Source organism: Procambarus clarkii, chromosome 24, assembly GCF_040958095.1.
Source record: "Procambarus clarkii isolate CNS0578487 chromosome 24, FALCON_Pclarkii_2.0, whole genome shotgun sequence".
NCBI classification, from domain to species: Eukaryota; Metazoa; Arthropoda; class Malacostraca; order Decapoda; family Cambaridae; genus Procambarus; species Procambarus clarkii.
The window spans coordinates 32194684-32219081 of NC_091173.1; the positions used below are offsets into that span (position 1 = coordinate 32194684).

At 38.6% G+C, this 24398-nt stretch overlaps 1 long non-coding RNA gene across 1 annotated transcript in view; it reads right to left on the reverse strand.

The window, feature by feature from the left end:
* Nucleotides 1-21409: 21409 nt before the first annotated feature.
* Nucleotides 21410-24398, reverse strand: part of LOC138368237 (uncharacterized) — a 470460-nt gene continuing 467471 nt past the window's right edge. The window contains exon 5 of the long non-coding RNA XR_011229548.1: nt 21410-22548. This is a non-coding gene — a long non-coding RNA (uncharacterized lncRNA). The remainder of the gene's footprint in view (nt 22549-24398) is intronic.

Consider the following 24398-nt stretch of genomic DNA (forward strand, 5'->3'; position numbering starts at 1 on the left):
CCAAATTCAATGAGAGGGAAGTTTCAAAGTTCTTTGCAGCCTTCGAGAAGGTCGCTGCCTCTTTGGAGTGGCCAAGGGAGAATTGGGCCATCATGATACAGTCAGTCTTGACTGGGAAGGCCCAAATCGCCTACTCTACGTTATCCCTTGATGACTCCGGCGATTACGACAAGGTGAAGAAGGTTGTGCTCATGGCGTACCAATTGGTACCTGAGGCATATAGACAGAAGTTTAGAAACCTGAAGAAGACCTCAGAGCACACTTTCACCGAATTCACCACCATCAAGGAGCGACTTTTTCAGGAATGGTGTGCCTCTCGGAAGGTGGAGACCAAGGAAGACCTCGAGCAGCTGATTCTGCTCGAGAACTTCAAGGATTGTTTGTCTGGAGACCTGAAGACGTACCTAGAGGAACAGCAGGTAGAGACCTTGAGTGCGGCAGCCACCATGGCTGAGGAGTACATCCTGACTCATAGGCCGTCTGCTAAGTACGTCCCAAGGAATTACCAGCGCCGGTTTGACAGACCTCATGACGAAGAGGAAAGACCCGTCCCACAAAGTACTAAGAAGACGCCCCCAAGTAGCCCTCGAAGAACAAGTCCTAGCAGTCCGAAACACCGGAGCCCGAGGAGGAATATGGTGTGCTGGACTTGTGGGCAGAAAGGGCATGTAGCTGCTAGGTGCCGAGGCAGAAGAGGTGGCAGCGCACGTAGGGAGGTAATGATGATGAGCTGTGTTACCCCACCAGCAGGAAGCCAGTCGACTACGCAGGAAGAACCCAGATTGTTTTCCCCTCACACTTCAGGCGGGTATGTATCGAGTGATCATACTGGTAGATCAGTTGTAGTGCTCAGAGATAGTGGAGCAGCCCAGTCCCTGATCGTGAAGAGCTCGTTGCCCGAGGGAGTAAGTGTGGTTGGGAGACCAGAGGTTGTCCTGGTTGGGTTTCCGAGAACGCAGTATATCGCCCCCTTAGTGCCGGTGCATCTCGACTCGCCTTACTTCAGCGGCACATGTACGTTGGCAGTAGTCGATACCCTCCCTGTGGCTGGGATTGACGTGGTACTAGCCAATGACTTGGTGACGGATTGGAGCACCAATCATCCCAAGATAGCGGACGAGTCAGCCAGAACAGCAAAGTCTGAGGTAACGACGGGCCGTGGTAATGTCCAGGTAAAGACAGACCCGGGTTTGAACATGTCTAATTTGTCCTCTCACCCGCAGATCGACAGCTATCTAGCAGTGTCTCCTGATTCTTCTCTCGACAAGGAACATGAGGTTACGATGGCAGAAGTACCTGAGCTAGAAGAGAGGCCTTGTGTGCAGGCACCCACGGATACCAAAGAGTCTGGAGCAAAGGCGGATGTGTGCTTGCGGTATGGCAAGTTACAAGTTGAACCAGCCAGAGATTCCCCAGACATCAGAGGTATGTGAGGTGTGTTCAAAAGGTCTAGTGCCCCCTTCGGTCCAAGCCAGGCTAGTGGATGTTTCCGGCTATGGACATGACAGGCTCAGGAAACTTATCCCTCGGCTTACCAAATGTTTCCTATCGGTATTTTGTTTGATTCTCGTATGTGTTCTCTGTGTTCTCAGTAAGGATCAGTGGACGACCCGAAGGATGATGGCTCCCATGAACATCGTGAAGAGGTCCCAGGGATTAGAGATTTGCACTGCAAGTGTTGCAGTTGAAGAAGGGACCTGGAAGGTGATGGTTGATACAGGAGGTACGACATATGATAATGTGAGTGACTGTTTCCGACAGGTTGACACCCCCCGCGTGACTGCTGAGCCTCAAAACAGCGTTATACGGAACGTTGGTCGACCTGACGGTGGCAGAGCGAATGCCATCTGCGACGTACGAAAAGCCCCGTTGGGACTAGGTGTGGACCTAGTAGAGTATGCTGTATGTACTGTTTTATCCGCTGTTGCTGTCACTCTGAATTATCAGACCCCTGTATTCCAGGTGCTCGACTCCCTGAAGGACCGCCGGATCGGTACCAGAAATGCCGTCTGTGTCCAGCCATCATCGGTGCCACGACATAGGGAAGTGTCGAGTCGCCCCAGATCGTGTCCACACCGATCCTTACTTGAGAGATGTGAGATGATGCCCCTGCTTGACATCGCAGTGGAGATGTGGAAAATTACATCAGGCAGGTCATCGCCTGCCATTTTCAAGGTCCCTTTGTGCCAGGGTTTCCCCTTAGTACAGTTCTGTGGACGAGACAGCCTCGCCGTTCCAGTTTTCAGTATAAGTAAGTCCATTTGGAGTTGTGTCGCCGTACTAATTTGGTTTGTGTTTCTTTTTATAGAACCCCAAACCAAATTCTTTTTGGTGGGGAGGTGTTACGAACCCGGATCCAGCGTCCGAGCCCGGAGCAGTAACGACCGCGCCATCTGTGGGTCAGCTCCCGAAACCCCCACCAAATGGACGATGACACCTGGTGAGGACGACCAGTACTGGCTACAAGGGCCAGTTTCCAGTCCTGTGCAGCTCACAACACAGCCGCTGCTGACCTCTGGTGAGGTGGTGCTCAGACACCAGCGCCATCTATGGAGTGGATAGGTGGGCGTTTGTGTCTGAGCCTGTAAGTGAGGTGCCTTAGTGTGTCCCAGTTATTGATGACGTGTCTGCTTACAGAGTCGACCTGGGCCTGCTGTGATGGAAGTGGAGTCAGTCTACCCGAGGCAGCCGTCTCCATACCTTGTACTTTGCTGAAGCAGTTGTGAAGTCGTCCCCCCGGAAGAACACTGTGGTGTGTTAGCCTGCCAGTGGAGTGGCAGTAAAAGGATTACCCGGGACCGACTGTTGGAGACGATCATCCACTGGGGTATTGAGGACAGGAGAGTGATTTGTGGTGTCACACGAGGCTCCTGTCTAGGGCGTTCCCCTTATATCGTTCGTGGAGTGGCCTGACCAGCCTTGCTGATTCAGAACCTGCCAGCAGACCAGCTGGATGTGTGGTTGACGGCCTCCATGGCGGTGCCCCCAGTGGACCTGTGTTTTGGCTGACCTGTGGCCAGGGTAGGCTCAACTTCGCAGAGAATTCGTTGTGTGGCCACAGAAGCACCGAGGACTCAGCACCGAGAGCGAGGATCCATAGTCTTCAGCAGAAGACTACAGTGTATTTCCCCTGTAAATAAGTGTTTATACCCCTCCCCCTGTGAACTCTTTTATATCTTATTTATTTATTTGGTGACGGTGAATTATAATCTTAAGTTCTTAACTTTCTTTCCCTTCCCCCTTTAAGTTACTTGCGTCACGGATCACATCCCTTGATAGCCACTACTGGCTTGGGAACGGATATATATCTTCCTCTAACAACATCAGAGTAAGAACCCCGTTGCGTCCCGAGAGGGCCGTAACAGAGCTACGCTCATGGTGTCCCGTCTTCCCAGCACTCTTTGTCATATAACGCTTTGAAACTACTGACGGTCTTGGCCTCCACCACCTTCTCACTTAACTTGTTCCAACCGTCTACCACTCTATTTGCGAAGGTGAATTTTCTTATATTTCTTCGGCATCTGTGTTTAGCTAGTTTAAATCTATGACCTCTTGTTCTTGAAGTTCCAGGTCTCAGGAAATCTTCCCTGTCGATTTTATCAATTCCTGTTACTATTTTGTACGTAGTGATCATATCACCTCTTTTTCTTCTGTCTTCTAGTTTTGGCATATTTAATGCTTCTAACCTCTCCTCGTAGCTCTTGCCCTTCAGTTCTGGGAGCCACTTAGTAGCATGTCTTTGCACCTTTTCCAGTTTGTTGATGTGCTTCTTAAGATATGGGCACCACACAACAGCTGCATATTCTAGCTTTGGCCTAACAAAAGTCATGAACAATTTCTTTAGTATATCGCCATCCATGTATTTAAATGCAATTCTGAAGTTAGAAAGCATTGCATAGGCTCCTTGCACAATATTCTTTATGTGGTCCTCAGGTGATAGTTTTCTATCTAGAACCACTCGTAGATCTCTTTCTTTATCAGAATTCTTTAAAGATTTCTCACATAATATATAGGTTGTGTGGGGTCTATGTTCTCCTATTCCACATTCCATAACATGACATTTATTAACATTAAATTCCATTTGCCAAGTGGTGCTCCATATACTTATTTTGTCCAGGTCTTCTTGAAGGGCATGACAATCATCTAAATTTCTTATCCTTAGTATTATCTTAGCATCATCAGCAAACATGTTCATATAATTCTGTATACCAACTGGTAGATCATTTATGTACACAATAAACATCACTGGTGCAAGAACTGAACCCTGTGGTACTCCACTTGTGACATTTCTCCATTCCGATACATTGCCTCTGATTACTGCCCTCATTTTTCTATCAGTCAGAAAATTTTTCATCCATGATAGAAGCTTACCTGTCACCCCTCCAATATTTTCCAGTTTCCAGAACAACCTCTTATGTGGAACTCTGTCGAAAGCCTTTTTTAGGTCCAGATAGATGCAGTCAACCCAACCATCTCTTTCCTGTAATATCTCTGTGGCTCGATCATAGAAACTGAGTAAATTCAATACACAGGATCTTCCAGATCGAAAACCATACTGTCTGTCTGAAATTATATCATTTCTCTCCAGGTGTTCTACCCATTTAGTTTTGATTAGCTTTTCCAATACTTTCACTATTACACTTGTCAATGATACAGGTCTATAATTGAGGGGGTCTTCCCTGCTGCCACTTTTGTAGATTGGAACTATGTTAGCCTGTTTCCACACGTCTGCTACGATTCCTGTACACAGGGATGCCTGAAAGATCAGGTGAAGTGGAATGCTGAGTTCAGATGCACATTCTCTCAGAACCCATGGTGAAACGCCATCTGGGCCAGCTGCTTTGTTCTTCCCGAGCTCCTTTAGCATATTTTCCACTTCATCTCTAGACACCTCTATCCGCTCTATGTTGTTCTCTGGAATTCTTATTGTGTCTGGTTCTCTGAAGATTTTATTTTGTACAAACACACTTTGGAACTTTTCATTTAATGTTTCACACATTTCCTTTTCCGTGAATCTGTTTCGCATTTTCAACCTCTGGATATTATCCTTTACCTGCAATTTGTTGTTTATGAATTTGTAGAATAGGCCCGGTTCTGTTTTACATTTATCTGCTATCCCTTTTTCAAAATTTCTTTCTGCCTCTCTCCTTACTGCTGTATAGTTGTTTCTCGCATCTTTGTATCGCTGGTATGTTTGGGGGTTTGGCCTCTTCCTATACTGATTCCATTTTTGTGTCTTTTGGTCTCTTGCCCTCTCACAATTTTTGTCGAACCAATCCTGTTTTCTGGCCCTGCATCTCTGTTTTGGTATGAATGTTTGTGTGCCTTCCTCGTATAGTTTTAAAAATTTGGCATACATTTCATTTACTTCCCTGCCTAGCAACAATTCTGTCCAATTACACTCATTAAAAAAATTTCGAAGTTCCCCATAGTTGCCTCTCCTTAAATCGAGTTTATCAACTGTTTCAATGTCCCCATTGTCTTCTAGATGATATCTTAAAGCATATTTAATGTCTAACAGGACGTGATCACTCTTTCCCAAGGGAGGAAGGTACTGGATGTCAAAAATCTCTTCTTCTTTCCTGGTGAATACTAGATCCAGTACTGACGGTACATCTCCTTCCCTCATTCTTGTGTGTGTGTGTGTGTGTGTGTGTGTGTGTGTGTGGTGTCAGTATGCACACCTGTGTGTGTTTGGTGTCAGTATGCACACCTGTGTGTGTGTGGTGTCAGTATGCACATCTGTGTGTGTGTGTGTGTTGTGTTAATATGCACACCTGTGTGTGTGCGTTGTGTCAGTATGCACACGTGTGTGTTGTGTCAGTATGCATACCTGTGTGTGTGGTGTGCCTATATACATACTTGTGCATGTGTATTGTGTTTCTAGGTAGTAGGTGGGTTCGTTTTTGACGCACAATCATGAATTCCGGATGGGTTACTGTTTACCTAGCAGTATGTATTTACTCAGGAGTTAGTCGGCTTGTTTGTGTGGGTTGCGTCCTGGACGGGGTCATTAGTTCGACCTTTTGGGGGGGGGGGGCTCTTCGATATAAGCCTAACATGTATGAATACACTCTGGCTGCCTGTCCCCCAACACAATGAATTATTAAAATTACTATCAGTAGAAGTCACCAACTGATAATGTTACTCCATGTTATACACAAGTTAATTGAAGAGTGCACACAATGAATCGGTCAAATTATCAGCATTACCTGGCAACATGACGACTATCTTCTGCACCAGATAATAGTTTTCTTTCATATAAACTGCAATGTATATCATAAACGCCCACCAGATTTATGTTAATTATAATAGAGCCCTTTTAGCAGATATGTATAAACTTTTAATTGACAAAATCATTACATATAACAAAAATGATTTTATGGTGTCACAAAAATATCTTGATAATTATACATGGTGATAACAACATTAACTAAACTCAGACCAATATTTTGACATGTTCAGAACAGTACATGCACGTGTTCAAAAAAATGCGTTCATGTGTTACCCACCAATATCTAGCACATGTTTTGACTAATGTGAATAGGCTGTGTTCAGACTAATATGTTTACTGTGTTCAGACCAATATGGTTATTCTGTTTTCACACCATTATGTTTATAATGTGTTCACACCAATATGTTTATTCTGTGTTCTGACCAATATATGCATTCAAGCCACTGTGTGTGTTCAGACCAATATACTCAATAAAATATGTACATGCGTTCAGACCAACACACACACACACACTAATAAATATATATATATCTATATATATATATATATATATATATATATATATATATATATATATATATATATATATATATACTGTACTACTAGGTACAACATATATATATATATATATATATATATATATATATATATATATATATATATATATATATATATATATATATATATATATATATATATATGACAATGTCAGACCACGGAGGAAAAATGAAACAGGAAATTTCCTTAAGTACTTTCGTATATTAAATACATCTTCAGAAGGACCTTCTGAAGATGTATTTAATATACGAAAGTACTTAAGGAAATTTCCTGTTTAATTTTTCCTCCGTGGTCTGACATTGTCACATTCTTAATCACGTGTTTATTTTCGTGATATACACACATATATATATATATATATACAGAGCACCACTTGGTTCCCAAACTTTAGTTATCCGGAACTTCCAGTTTCCCGATTGGTGTTGGGGAGTCACGCTACACGAACTAAGTTCGGGTACGAAGTAGTCCACCAAGCTTCACGCCGGCCGGGGTTGGGGTTACCCTACACGAAACAAGTTTGGGTGAGGAAGCGGTCAGCCAAGCGTCGTGCCGGCCCGTGGTGGTGGGTAGGTGGGTGGGAGATGGTTTAGTTTGCTCACTGACCGTGTTGGGCGCCGCCTGCTACCCTGTGACGTCAAAGACTCACGACCTATTGTTCCCATTGTTTGAATTTGTCACGAGACTGGAGTGTTCATTCCGTGACTTTGTTTACATATCAGCACAAACAAGGAACATCAGGGGGGTAGAAATAGCCTAAGCTACTCTATCCCTTTGAGGTGTATTTATTGCTTATCTCAATAAACATACTTGAACTTGAACAAGGAACATCCGTGCACCATGTCGACTCCAAATGCACGCATTGTGTCAGTGACAGCATCTACAAGCGGGTTACGTAAAAGAAAGAGGTCAGTGATGACATTTGAGAAGAAAGTTGAAATAATTAAGGAGGAGGAGAGTGGTGTCTCGAGAAATGTCGTGTGCGCTGAATATGGCATTAGTAAAAGTACTGTTTTCGATCTTCTTAAGGCTAAACCTATCATTTTTTACTATTTCTCTAGAAGTGAAAGTGATAAAGCAATACGAAATAGAAAGGTAGTAAGTAAAGCAAAGGTGGAGAGTGTTGATAACGCAGCGTGGGAGTGGTACAAACAGAGACATGAGGTGACGAAGAAGCCAGTGGCAGGCTGGCTGCTTGTGGAAAAGGCGCGTGAATTTCACCAAGCAATGAAAATTACTCAAAAGTGTGTATACAATGATGGATGGCTCAGAAGTTTTAAAACCCGTCATGGCATTAGGTTCATTAAAGTGCATGGTGAAAGACAATCTGCTGATATTGTTGGTGCTGATGAGTAAGTAAATTTGCGGAGATGGTGCAGGAACAAAATTTATCTCCAGAGCAAATTTATAATGCTGATGAGACAGGTTTGTACTGGCGTATGCTTCCCACAGAAACGATGGCTCATAGTGGTGAGGACGATCCTTCAGGTGGTTATAAACAGAACAAACAGAGAATTTCTTTGTTGTGCTGTGCAAATGCAGCTGGCACGCACAAATTAAAATTACTTGTGATTGGAATTAGTAAAAACCCCAGGGCTTTAAAGTCAGCCAGGTGCCTCCCTGTGATTTATAAGAACCAGCCAAGTGCGTAGATGTCTCGAGTAATATTTGTCGAGTGGTTTAATAAGAACTTTGTACCCGAGGTGAAGGAACACCTGAAAAGTGTTGGTCTCCCGCAAAACAGCAAAGTTGTTCTGCTGCTAGATAACAGTTCAACGCATCCATGAGGTGATGAGCTAGTAAATGGCAATATTATTGGAACGTTTTTGCCACTCAATACAACTTCAGTGATCCAACCCATGGATCAAGGAATAATTAAGAACCTTAAACACCACTACAAGAGGATGTTTGCCAGACGTCTTAATAATCAGCTTGGAACACTTAAGGACTTTTATAAAGTCTTCACAATAAAGTCAGCTATCTGGACTATTGCTAGTGCGTGGGATGAGGTAAAGCAGACAACACTAAGAAATGGTTGGAAAAAACTTTGGCCCGCGTCAAGTCTGTTTCCTGAGGAAGATGACGAGGCAGATTTTGAAGGATTTGCGGTGAAGAAAGTTAGCAAGAAGAAAAAATTAAGAGAGGAACTCCTAGCCTATGTCAAGGGCTAGGAGCACTCTCAAAATTTGTTATGATGTGCGATGTTAGTGCTATCGGTCTGTAATTTTTTGCCTCTGCCTTATTTCCTCCTTTATGAAGTGGTGCTATCTCTGCTGTTTTTAGTATATTAGGAATAACGCCAGTATCTAGGCTTTGTCTCCACAGAATGTGGAGGGCCTGCGATAGTGTTTTTTTACAGTTCTTTATGAATGTGGAGTTCCAAGAATCCGGGCCTGGTGCAGAGTGCATAGGCATACTGTTTATGGCTTCTTCAAAATCCAGTGGGGATTAAGTCCCCTGACCTTAGAGCAGAACTGGTGACTGAAACAATAGAAGATGACATAGATGGATAGATTTTGATGAAGCCCCAAACAATCGAAACATGACTAATGATGAAATTATAGAATTAGTATGTGCAGCAAAAATGCCAGACGAGTGCAATGAAGAAGATGGAGAGGAAGAGGATGAAGAAACATTAAAGGAAAATTGTAATATGGAAAAAATTCAGAAAAATTTTGAAGAAATTCTGGCATTTATGGACACGAGTAACAGCGAGTTTGAAATTAAGGACATGATGAGGCAGTACAATTTGTATATGAAGTTTTTAAAAACAAGAGCCAAGGGAATGAAACAAATGTCAATTACAGAGTCTTTTGCAATGGCTTCCAAGAAAGCTCGCATTGCATCACCTGCACCTGACTCATCGCATGTTGACCCAGGCAACCCAACACCATCAACATCCACCACCACCTCTTCCATGTAATTAACTATGCTTCATGAACATCGATCATCAACATAAGCGGATCAGGACTTCAATTATTGGTGAGTACAAACAAAATACGGTCGCATTTACGCTATGAACCTGTCGATTTTTCCCCTAGATTTTTTCACAAAGTTTTTTATATTTTTTCTCCATTTCTCGTATACGAACTTACATGTTAACCGACGGGTCTCGTCCCCATGGGGGTTCGGAAACCAAGTGGTGCTCTGTATTTTATATATATATATACATATACAGTATATATATATATATATATATGTTGTACCTAGTAGCCAGAACGTCATACTTGGTCTGCTATGCAAGGCCCGATTTGCCTAATAAGCCAAGTTTCCTTGAATTTATATATTTTTCCAAATTTTTTTCTTATGAAATGATAAATCTGTCTATTTTATTATAAGTTAATTTGTTTAAATTTGAGTTAAAACTAACGTAGATATATGACCGAACCTAACCAACCATACCTAACCTATGTTAACCTAACCTAAACTAACACAACTAAGTCAATAAATTATGGTCTTAATATGAAATAATAATAATTCAAATAAACTATTTGGAAAATTTTTATTGAAAATAAAGAAAATCACTCGGCCTATTAGGCAAATCGGGCCTTGCATAGTACACTGAGGAGTGCGTTCTGGCTACTAGGTACAACATATATACAATATCAGTATATATATATATATATATATATATATATATAGTTATATATATATATAGTTATATATATATATATATATATATATATATATATATGTCGTACCTAGTAGCCAGAACGCACTTCTCAGCCTACTATGCAAGGCCCGATTTGCCTAATAAGCCAAGTTTTCATGAATTAATTATTTTTCGACTACCTAACCTACCTAACCTAACCTAACCTAACTTTTTCGGCCACCTAACCTAACCTAACCTACAAAGATAGGTTGGGTTAGGTTAGGTAGGGTTGGTTAGGTTCAGTCATATATCTACGTTAATTTTAACTCCAATAAAAAAAAATTGACCTCATACATAATGAAATGGGTAGCTTTACCATTTCATAAGAAAAAAATTAGAGAAAATATATTAATTCAGGAATACTTGGCTTATTAGGCAAATCAGGCCTTGCATAGTAGGCTGAGAAGTGCGTTCTGGCTACTAGGTACGACATATATATATATATATATATATATATATATATATATATGACAAAGTCAGACCACGGAGGAAAATGAAACAGGAATTTCCTTAAGTACTTTCGTATATTAAATACATCTTCAGAAGGAAGATTCATTCCTTCTGAAGATGTATTTAATATACGAAAGTACTTAAGGAAATTCCTGTTTCATTTTCCTCCGTGGTCTGACTTTGTCACATTCTTAATCACATGTTTATTTTCGTGATATACACACATATATATATATATATATATATATATATATATATATATATATATATACAATGGGGCCTCGACTTACGATGCTAATCCGTTCCCAGAGACGGATCGTAAGTCGAAATATCGGAAGTCGAAGCGATTTTTCCCATAAGAAATAAAGGGATTTGTATTAATCCGTTCCCCACCCTCCAAAATATTAACATACAAATACATTTTATACTGAATACAATGTTTTTTTCTAACTATAATACAGTACCTAAGTTTATCTTATCTTTATGGAGGGCTCTTGATGGCATATGGATGATGATGATGAGGGAGGAGGATGAGAGTTGTTACTGTTTGGAAGGGGAGTCCCCTTCCATTATCACATCAGGCAGTGATGTTTTCTCTGGGGTACACTGTCCTACGTTTTGCCTGAATACCACTAGGACCTGGTTGTGGTTCAGTGCTTGTTTGTCTCACTACAAATTTGTCAAGAGACATTTGTTTTTCCCTTCGTTTTAACATTTGTCTGTGATGATGCACCACTTTAGCACCCATAATGTCCTTTTTTCTTAACCAGTATGGTGAATATTGTTGACTACGATTTGTTGTACTGCCTAGCCAGTCCAACAACCTGCACACCATCTTCATATTTACGAATGATCTCTTGTTTCTGCTCTATGGTCATCCTTACATGGGATCTCATATGTTGAGCCTTACCATTGACTTTCCTGGGACTCATGGCGTGATATATAATAATTACTTTAATGTTCAAAATGCAAAAAATCACCACAAAAGTGAAATTTCTTATAGGCACGATCATCACTAAGCGGGCAGCTGAGGCAGGTCGGTTGCGTGACCGGGAACCACGCGCTCAGTCGACTCGAACGTGTACCAGCAAGTATCTTAAGTCGACAACACCATCGGATGTCGAGTTGCATTTTTCGATGAAATTTACATCGTAACTCGAAATTATCTTAGTAGGGACAATTGTAAGTCGAGGTGCCACTGTGTATATTATATATATATATATATATATATATATATATATATATATATATATATATATATGTGTGTGTGTGTGTGTGTGTGTAAATCACGAAACAAACACGTGATTAAAAATTAAAAAATGTGACAGTGTCAGACCAAGGAGGAAAATTGAAACAGGAATTTCCTTAAGTACTTTCGTATATTAATACATCTTCAGAAGGAGTGGTTTTACAGGTCGAGTATAGGACATAAATAGGCAGGAGAGAATGGTGGAGTGAGGTGAGGTACAGTAAGTGGACACAAATATGAGCCGCACAAAAACTGCAGAGGGCCTATTGGCCCATCGGATGCAGCTCCCATTCATAACCACCCACAGGCCACACATGGATAATCATAGCATAAGATAGTAAATATTTACAATGAATTAGTGAGACAAATGTGTTCCAATGATCCTACTCAAACCGCCCTTTAATTGATCTATTAAAAATGGATCTAAGTTATATATTTATATATAACTTAGATCTAAGTTATATATAAATATAAATATAAAATTATTTAATCTAAGTTATATATTTATATAACTTAGACCCATTTTTTAATAGATCAATTAAAGGGCGATTTGAGTAGGATCATTGGAACACATTTGTCTCACAAATTCATTGTAAGTATTTACTATCTTATGCTATGATTATCCATGTGTGGCCTGTGTATGGTTATGAATGGGAGCTGCATCGGATGGGCCAATAGGCCCTCTGCAGTTTTTGTGCGGCTCATATTTGTGTCCACTTATTGTACCTCACCTCACTCCACCATTCTCTCCTGCCTACTTATGTCCTGTACTCGACTTGTAAAACCACTCCTTCTGAAGATGTATTAATATACGAAAGTACTTAAGGAAATTCCTGTTTCAATTTTCCTCTGTGGTCTGACACTGTCATATATATATATATATATATATATGTTGTACCTAGTAACCAGAACGCACTTCTCAGCCTACTATGCAAGGCTCGATTTGCCTAATAAGCCAAGTTTTCATGAATTACTGTTTTTTCGACTACCTAACCAACCTAACCTAACCTAACTTTTTTTGCTACCTAACCTATCCTAACCTATAAAGATGGGTTAGGTTAGGTTAGGTAGGGTTGGTTAGGTTTGGTCATATATCTACGTTAATTTTAACTCCAATAATAAAAAATTGACCTCATACGTAATGAAATGGGAAGCTTTATCATTTCATAAGAAAAAAATTAGAGAAAATATATTAATTCAGGAAAACTTGGCTTATTAGGCAAATCGGGCCTTGCATAGTAGGCTGAGAAGTGCGTTCTGGCTACTAGGTACGACATATATATATATATATATATATATATATATATATATATATATATATATATATATATATATATATATATATATATATATATATTTAACTGAAAACTCACACCCCATTAGTGATTCGAACCCTTACTGCCAGGAGCAACGCAACTGGTATGTACAAGACGCCTTAATCCGTCCTGTACATACCAGTTGCGTTGCTCCTGGCAGTATGGGTTCGAGTCACTTCTGGGGTGTGAGTTTTCAGTTGCATATAGTCCTGGGGACCATTCAGGCTTGTTTGCATATTATATATATATATGTATATATGTATATATATATATATATATATATATATATATATATATATATATATATATATATATATATATATAATAATTCTAACACGAATTTTCTCAATATTTCTTATGTTTCTTTAGTGAAAAGAAACATAAGAAATATTGAGAAAATTCGTGTTAGAATTATTACCCTTACTTTTTCGGTCATATTTAATAATATATGTCTACAGGAAAGACTGCTACCAAAATATAATTATATATATATATATATATATATATATATATATATATATATATATATATATATATATATATATATATATATAGATGTTGTACCTAGTAGTCAGAATGCACTATTTGGCCTTTTATGCAAGGCTCAATTTGCCTAATAAGCCAAATTTTCATGAATCTATATATTTTTCCTTATTTTTTCTTATGAAATGATAAATCTATCCATTTCATTATGTATGAGTTCATTATTTTATAATTTGAGTTAAAACTAACATAGATATATGACCGAACCTAACCAACCCTATCTAACCTAACCTACCCTATCTAAACTAGCATGACTAAGACAACAATTTATGTTCTTGATATAATATAATGATAAGAATTAAAAATAAGCAATTGGAAACAATTGATTGAAAATAAAGAAAATCACTCGGCCTATTAAGCAAATCTGGTGTTGCATAGTAGGTCAAGAAGTGCGTTCTGGCTACTAGGTACGACATATATATATATATATATATATATATATATATATATATATATATATATATATATATATATATATATATATATATTAGTATATTTTGGTAGCAGTCTCTCTTGTAAACATATGTTGTTAAATATGACCGAAAAGGTAAGATTAATCATTCTAAAACGAATTTTCTCAATATTTCTTATGTTTCTTTTCACTGCCGATGGTAATTATAAAATCAATTCTCCAAAATTCATTTTCACTTCAAGTCTGACGCGACGCCTGAATGCGTTTCGTAATAACTTATTACATTTTCAAAGACTTTATTTCACACATACAACTGTAACCTGTAAACACACATCCATACTTATACTCGCATTTGGGTGAGGTGATATGGTACAAAAGATTTGGGTGAGGTGATTGACATTTACACAAGATGAGACATGAACCAAGGGTATAAAAACATAAGAATGGAAGTAACCGCAGAAGGCCTATTAGCCCATAGCATTAACACTTCCTCTTGATGCTTCTATATTGGTTCGGAGTCTTGAAGTGGGTAGCATATAGTTGTGCATTAATTGGCTGTTGATTGCTGGTGTAGACGTTTTAATGTGGAGTGCCTCACAGATGTCGAGCCTCCTGCTAACGCTGTATCTATCAATGATTTCTGTGTTGTTTGTTAATTAATTAATTTAAGATTTCTCTGGTGAAGGTCTGGTTGTGAGAAGAGATTATATGTTACTTGATGGAGCCCTGTTGTTTATGCATTGTTAATCTACTAGAAAGAGATGTTATTGTCTTGTCTATATACTGAGTTGTTTGGGGCTTACAGTCCCCAAGTGGGCATTTGAAAGCACAGACGACGTTGGTTTCCTTCAAGGCATTATTCTTGGTGTCTGGAGAGTTCTTCATGAGTAGGTTGGCCATTTTTTAGTTTTATAGTAAATCGTCAATTGTATTTTCTGATTTTTGTCTGTAGGGATAACGTTCCTATCAACAATATCTTTCACGAACCCTTTCCTCCGTTTTATGAGCCATCGAAAAGAAGTTCCTATAAAATAGTCTAATAGGGGGTACATATGTTGTGATAGTTGACTCTTCAGAGGTTGCATGGCATTTCACTTTTCTTTTTATGATGTCTTCAACAAAACCATTGGAGAAGCCGTTGTTGACTACGACCTGCCTTACCCTACAGAGTTCTTCTTCGACTTGCTTCCATCTTGAGCTGTGACTGAGAGCAATGTCGACATAAGCGTTCACAACACTCCTTTTGTACCTGGCTGGTTAGTCACTATTGACATTGAGGCACATACTTATGTTTGTTTTCTTAGTGTAGATTGCAGTGTGGAAGACTCCGCTCCTTTCCGTGACTGTTACGTTACGGCAGCTTCCCATCCTTCTCCATCTCGTAAGTGAAACTCAACACAGAATTCCGCTCAAATGCCTCCTTCAGCCCCTGCAGACGTCTGGCATCAGGTACCTGCAAAAAAATGTCGTCAACATACCTGCAGTATATAGCAGGTTTCAAGTCCATGTCAACTAAGACCTTCTGCTCGATGGTACCCATGTAGAAGTTCGCAAACAGGACACCAACGGAAGAACCCATGGCGACCCCATCTACTTGCTTATACATGTGCCCATCTGGGCTCAAGAAAGGGTGCCTCTTTAGTGCAAGCTTGGAGTAGTTTCCGAAGTATGTTTTCTGGTATGTCAAGAGGAATACAAGCCGGATGACGATACACTCTGGCCAATCATCAGCCAGATACCCCACACCCACATACAGACTGGCTAAGTGACTCAAGGGCTTGCTGATCCCTTATGTACCTTGTGCTTTCAGCCTGAAGTCTCCAACGGAATTTCTTGACTTACTGCAGGGAACACGGGCCACAGGGATAAGAGCCTCGTTGGAAGTAGAATCACTGTTTACCAACGTACCTGTGGATGAAACAATCGTGATGATAGCAGAGTGTATCGTGATCCGGTTTGTACTCCTCTTGACATACCAGAAAACATACTTAGGGAACTACTCCAAGCTTGCACTAAAGAGGCACCTTTCTTGAGTGCAGATGGGCACATGTATAAGCAAGTAGATGGGGTCGCCATGGGTTCTCCCCTAGGTGTCCTGTTTGCGAACTTCTACATGGGTACCATTGAGCAGAAGGTCTTAGTTGACATGGACTTGAAACCCGCCATATACTGCAGGGATGTTGACGATATTTTTACGCAGGTACCTGATGCCAGATGTCTGCAGGAGCTGAAGGAGACATTGGAGCGGAATTCTGTGTTGAGTTTCACTTACGAGATGGAGAAGGATGGGAAGCTGCCCTTTCTAGACGTAACAGTCGCGGAAAGGAGAACCACACTGCAGTCTACACTAAGGAAACAAACATAGGAATGTGCCTCAATGCCAACAGTGACTGCCCAGACAGATACAATAGAAGTGTTGTGAACGCTTACGTTGACCGTGCTCTCAGCCACAGCTCAGAATGGAAGCAAGTCAATGAAGAACTCTGTAGGGTAAGGCAGATTGTAGTCAACAACGGCTTCTCTAATGGTTTTGTTGAAGACATCATAAAAAGAAATGTGAAATGCCATGCAACCTCTGAAGAGTCAACTAACACAACACATGTACCCCCTACCTTGACTTTGAGGTGCTTCCAGGGCTTAGCGTCCCCGTGTCCCGGTCATCGACCAGGCCTCCTGGTTGCTGGACTGATCACCCAGGCTGTTGGACGCGGCTGCTCGCAGCCTGACGTATGAGTCACAGCCTGGTTGATCAGGTATCCTTTGGAGGTGCTTATCCAGTTCTCTCTTGAGCACTGTGAGGGTATTGCCAGTTATGCCCCTTATGTGTAGCGGAAGCGTGTTGAACAGTCTCGGGCCTCTGATGTTGATAGAGTTCTCTTTCAGAGTACCTGTTGCACCTCCGCTTTTCAACGGGGGTATTCTACACATCCTGCCATGTCTTCTGGTCTCATGTGATGTTATTTCTGTGTGCAGGTTTGGGACCAGCCCCTCTAATATTTTCCACGTGTAAATTATTATGTATCTCTCCTGCCTGTGCTCCAGGGAGTACAGATTTAGGCTCTTTAGTCAGTCCCAATAGTTTAGATGTTTTACCAAGTGGATTCAAGCACCCCTTATTACGACTATTTTACAGGAACTTCTTTTCGACGGCTCATAAAATGGAGGAAAGGGTCCTGAAAGATATTGTTGATAAGAACGTTATCCCTACAGACAAAAATCAGAAAATACAATTGACGATTTACTATAAAACGAAAAAAATGGCTAACCTACTCATGAAGAACTCTCCAGACACTAAGAATAATGCCTTGAAGGAAACCAATGTCGTCTATGCCTTCAAATGCCCACTTGGGGACTGTAAGCGACAAAGAACTCAGTATATAGGCAAGACAACAACGTCTCTTTCCAGGCGATTAACAATGCATAAACAACAGGCCTCCATCAAGGAACATATAATCTCTTCTCACAAACCAGACCATCACCAGAGAAATCATCGAAAGATACAGCGATAGCAGGAGGTTCGACATCTGCGAGGCACTACACATCAAAAAGTCAACACCCGCAATTAACAGCCAATTAATGCACAACTATATTCTACTCACTTCAAGACTCCAAACCAAGATATTTTTTTTTTTTTTTAGATATATACAAGAGTTGTTACATTCTTGTACAGCCACTAGTACACATAGCGTTTCGTGCAGGTCCCTGGAATACGATCCCCCGCCACATCAATATCAATATCACCAATATAGAGGAAGTGTTGATGCTATGGGTCAATAGGACTTCTGCAGTTACTTCCATTTTATGTTTTTATATCCATTGGTTTGTGTTTTATCTTGTGTAAATGTCAATCACCTCACCCAAAACTTTTGTACCATGTCACCTCACCCAAATGCGAGTATAAGTATGGATGTGTGTTTACAGGTTACAGTTGCATGTGTAAACTAAAGTCTTTGAAAATGTAATAAGTTATTACGAAACGCGTTCAGGCGTCGCGTCAGATTAGAAATAAAAACAAATTTTGGAGTATTGATTTTTCAATTACCATCAACAGTGAAAAGAAACATAAGAAATATTGAGAAAATTTGTGTTAGAATTATTAATCTTACCTTTTTGGTCATATATATATATATATATATATATATATATATATATATATATATATATATATATATATATACATACATATGTCGTACCTAGTAGCCAGAACGCACTTTTCAGCCTACTATGCAAGCCCCAATTTGCCTAATAAGCCAAGTTTTCATGAATTAATTGTTTTTCGACTACCTAACCTACCTAACCTAACCTAACCTAACTTTTTTGGCTACCTAACCTAACCTAACCTATATAGATAGGTTAGGTTAGGTTAGGTAGGGTTGGTTAGGTTTGGTCATATATCTACGTTAATTTTAACTTCAATACAAAAAAATTGACATCATACATAATGAAATGGGAAGCTTTATCATTTCATAAGAAAAAAATTTGAGAAAATATATTAATTCAGGAAAACTTGGCTTATTAGGCAAATCGGGCCTTGCATAGTAGGCTGAGAAGTGCGTTCTGGCTACTAGGTACAACACATATATATATATATATATATATATATATATATATATATATATATGTCGTACCTAGTAGCCAGAACGCACTTCTCAGCCTACTATTCAACGCCCGATTTGCCTAATAAGCCAAGTTTTCCTGAATTAATATATTTTCTCTAATTTTTTTCTTATGAAATGATAAAGCTACCCATTTCATTATGTATGAGGTCAATTTTTTTTTATTGGAGTTAAAATTAACGTAGATATATGACCGAACCTAACCAACCCTACCTAACCTAACCTAACCTATCTTTATAGGTTAGGTTAGGTTACGTGGCCGTAAAAGTTAGGTTAGGTTAGGTTAGGTAGGTTAGGTAGTCGAAAAACAATTAATTCATGAAAACTTGGCTTATTAGGCAAATCGGGCCTTGAATAGTAGGCAGAGAAGTGCGTTCTGGCTACTAGGTACGACATATATATATATATATATATATATATAAATATATATATATATATAAATATATATATATATATAAATATATATATATACATATGTATATACATATGTATATACATATATATATATATATATATATATATATATATATATATATATATATATATATATATATATATATATATATATATATATATATATATGTATGTATATGTCATACCTAGTAGCCGGAACGCACTTCTCAGCCTACTATGCAAGGCCCGATTTGCCTAATAAGCCAAGTTTTCTTGAATTAATATATTTGTCCTAATTTTTTTCTTATGAAATGATTAAGCTACCCATTTCATTATGTATGTGGTCAATTTTTTTTATTGGAGTTAAAATTAACGTAGATATATGACCGAACCTAGTCAACCCTACCTAACCTATCTTTATAGGTTAGGTTAGGTTAGGTAGACGAAAAAGTTAAGTTAGGTTAGAGTAGTCGAAAAAACATTAATTCATGAAAACTTGGCTTATTAGGCAAATCGGGCCTTGCATAGTAGGCCAAGAAGTGCATTCTGGCTACTAGGTACGACATATACATACATATATATATATATGTATATACATATGTGTATATATATATATATATATATATATATATATATATATATATATATATATATATATATATATATATATATATATATATATAATATTGTACCTAGTAGCCAGAACGCACTTCTCGGCCTACTATGCCAGGCCCGATTTGCCTAATAGGCCGAGTGACTTTTTTTATTTTCAATAAATTCTTTCCAGTTAGTTTATTTGAATTACTATTATTATATTATATTATGAACATAAATTATTGACTTAATTATGTTAGTTTAGGTTACATTAAGATAGGTTAGGTAGGGTTGGTTAGGTTCGGTCATATATCTACGTTAGTTTTAGCTCAAATTTAAAAAAAATAACTCATACATAATGAAATGAATAGCTTTATCATTTCATAAACAAAAAATATTGAAAAATATATAAATTCAGGAAAACTTGGCTTATTAGGCAAATCGGGCCTTGCATAGTAGGCCAAGAAGTGCGTTCTGGCTACTAGGTACGACATTATATATATATATATATATATATATATATATATATGTCGTACCTAGTAGCCAGAACGCACTTCTCAGCCTACTATGCAAGGCCCGATTTGCCTAATAAGCCTAGTTTTTCTGAATTAATATATTTTCTCTAATTTTTTTCCTATGAAATGCTAAAGCTACCTATTTCATTATGTATGAGGTCAATTTTTTTTATTGGACTTAAAATTAACGTAGATATATGACCGAACCTAACCAACCCTACTTAACCTAACCTATCTTTATAGGTTAGGTTAGGTTAGGTAGCCGGAAAAGTTAGGTTAGGTTAGGTTAGGTTAGGTAGGTTAGGTAGTCGAAAAACAATTAATTCATGAAAACTTGGCTTATTAGGCAAATTGGGCCTTGCATAGTAGGCCAAGAAGTGCGTTCTGGCTACTAGGTACGACATATATATATATATATATATATATATATATATATATATATATATATATATATATATATATATATATGAAAACTCACACCCCAGAAGTGACTCGAACCCGGACCTCCAGGAGCACATTGCAACTGGTGTCACGGTGCTATAATCCACTCAACCATCATTGACTGCACTGATTATGTGGTTACTGATGGTCGAGTGGATTAAGGCACCGTGACACCAGTTGCAATGTGCTCCTGGAGGTCCGGGTTCGAGTCACTTTTGGGGTGGAGTTTTCATTTGTATATATGCTTGGGGACTATTCAAGCTTGTTTGCATATTATATTATATTATATATATATATATATATATATATATATATATATATATATATATATATATATATATATATATATATACATATATATATATATATACATATATATATATATATATATATATATATATATATATATATATATATTTATATATATTTATTTACATATTCATACAAATATGTTTTAGTGTTCATAACAATACAGCATATATACATGTTAAGAAAGGCTTATTTGCTGTGAATATTTTCATGTTTGCCCAATATATTTACATGTTCTGACCTCTGTAAGTGCTCATGACATTTTGTTGATTTATTTAAATATGTTTACATGTTGAGGCAACAGAAACATGAGGTGTGGTTTTCAATGTTTTGAGCAGATCATGAAAATAATGACATACACTTAACAGTTCCAATCTATACAAGATAATTATTATGTATTCACTAATTGGATAAAATTTGCATTATGAATTATGTCAATTGTTGATTCAAAACTGTATCATTTGTATTGAACATTATATATGACATAATGCAAGTTTTACCCAACTTTCATTACCTTTGGATACACCATATTGACAAATTTAATGTATATATTATTGGGTGATTTTGACATGAATTACATTTTCATTAGTAAATGAAGCTGTAAATATCTGCACGCGAGGATTTTAATGAACGCTTTAAGCAGTGTAAAGCATTGAGAGGTAATGTGTGTGGTGTCATGTGTATACCCAAGCATTGACAGGTAATATGTGTAGTGTCACATGTGTGCCCAAACGTTACACTGGTGCTAAACATTCACCTCTAGGGAAAAGCATCTAATATCCCTCGTACAGCATTTCCACCCAAATATCAAATTTCAGGAGGTTCTCTAGACCCTTGGATTCATGGATCTTATTAACTGAGAAGCACTAACTAGACATCCAATTATGATGAGATTCAAAATTGGAATGTAAAGAGAGAGAGAGAGAGCAGCTCATTCTATATGATAACCCATTACCTTGTTTAAGCGTACAATGGTATGCTTTTACTGTAACAAAGCATACGAATCTACAGCAACCCACCTAACTTATTGACGATGATACTAATTAGATCTTACAATTCCAATGCTTTTATATTGTATAGAAGCATTAAATTTGTATGCTTATACCCCTAGCATATGAACATGATGCATTTAGTGTGAGAACAGGTTAGAAAACAGAGGAGATATATCAAGCAAGATAATACATAGTGCCTGCCTTGGGGCAATTTTCATGACAATTCGATGCTACCCTGTGCCAGAAGAGATTGGTACACTGTGGTTTGGGCTCCACCTGTGGAAGAAACAGACACATGGTTAGTTTTAAATTACTACACACACTCACAAACAGGCACACTTCCTGAGGTAAAGAAGAGCATTGCCAGACTTGTGACTTCATTGATCAAATAATTACAGTACAGTTACATCCTGCAATAACACAAGCCATATAATATACAATACTTATATACAGTTTAAGCACTGTCTATTCACTGTAACAATAAGCAAACAGCACATGACTAAAGCTAAAACAAATAAAAATTAAGCTAGAACTTAACATTCCACCAACCTGTACACAAGCACAACACAGCTGATCTGATGACATAAACAAAACAGTCAAGTGAGCATCAAAACAAAACAGTCAAGCAAGCATCCATCTGTTACAATAATATCTCCGCCTCCGATACAATATATATAACACTTTTACTACATTCACCCCGTCTAGCTTTTTAAGTAACATAGTCCCGAAGATGTGTAGGGGTACTGCGCGTCCTTCCAGATCGTCAAAGGGACTCCTGCAAAGTTGAAGCCTCTAGTGTTACAGTCGGTTCCTGCATACCACCTTCTCAAGGGAGTGTTACTCCCTTGAGAAGTAATATCTCAAGTAATATGTATCTCGGTAATATATAGCTGTGCCACCACCTTTTTTATTAGGCCTACAGTTATGAATGGCTTTATAACCAGCTAAGTTGTAGAGTTGGGTATAGTCTTTATTTAGCCAAGTTTCTGTTAAAATAATGAACGATAGGTTAGTACCTAGTGCTGTGAGTAATGCATTTAAATCGTCAAAATGTTTACCAAGTGATCTAACATTTTGGTTATAAACTGATAGACAGGTGCTATTTTGAAGTTTGTTTTTAGCCTGGTGTGCTGTGAAATACTTGCAATAATGATGATCAATGTGCTGGTTGGTGTAGATATGAGACAGAAGATTTTGATCAGGATCAATATCAGTGTGCATAGAGATGCAGAGGGATCACGATACAAGATACACGATAAAGCAAAACACAAGAATAAAAGCAAATACAATAAAATAGTAACAATTTAGAAGTAAAATAAAGATCCAATAGATAGCCAGGGAGGACACAGAAGTTACATAAAATAAAAAAACAAAAAATCAGTAGAGACTGACAATATAAATGTAAAATAAAAAATAATAAGAAAAATAATAATCATAAAAAAAATGATCTTGAAGATAATTAGCTTAGTAATGGTTAATTAAAATCCTATAATTGGTATGAACCTAAGAAAACAGTGAGCTCAAATTGATAATTCCGAGAGAAAAAAAAGAAAAGAAAAAAAAAAAATGACATGTAAACCTAATTAAATCTTGAAATTTACTCTAATATAAATCTAAGTGTAAAAAAACAGCGTTGAATGTAATGAAACGCCATTTTCTGGGTGAGTCCCGGAGGCTCCCCGGAGCTATCCCAGGCTGATATGCTAATGTCAGACTTTGGCATCAGTCATGTGTATGGAGTTCTTAGGCCTACCGGGGACCACGGCCAGAACCGGGCCCCCTCAGAGAGGCAAGGGGAGCAATGGCCTATAGAAGCCCCCGTGTAGTTGGAAGCATTCTATGTCTGCCATCGACTGGAACAGGCACCCAGAAAGGTAAGCGCCCCAAAACAAACCCCTATTCTGGTTAAAATTGCTACCAAAAACCGAACTAGTGGATAGAACTCCCCAACCGAAAACAAGCAAACTAGTGTGACATCACACACCGCCGCGCCGCTTTCTGCGCAGCTCCCCCCTCCCCGGGAGGGGGGAAGGGGGAGCCCCAGACCCCCCTCGCCGGCTACCCACACCTCAGTTCTTGAGGCTGCATGTCAAAAACGCGAAAAACCGCCGACCGGAGGGAGGGAG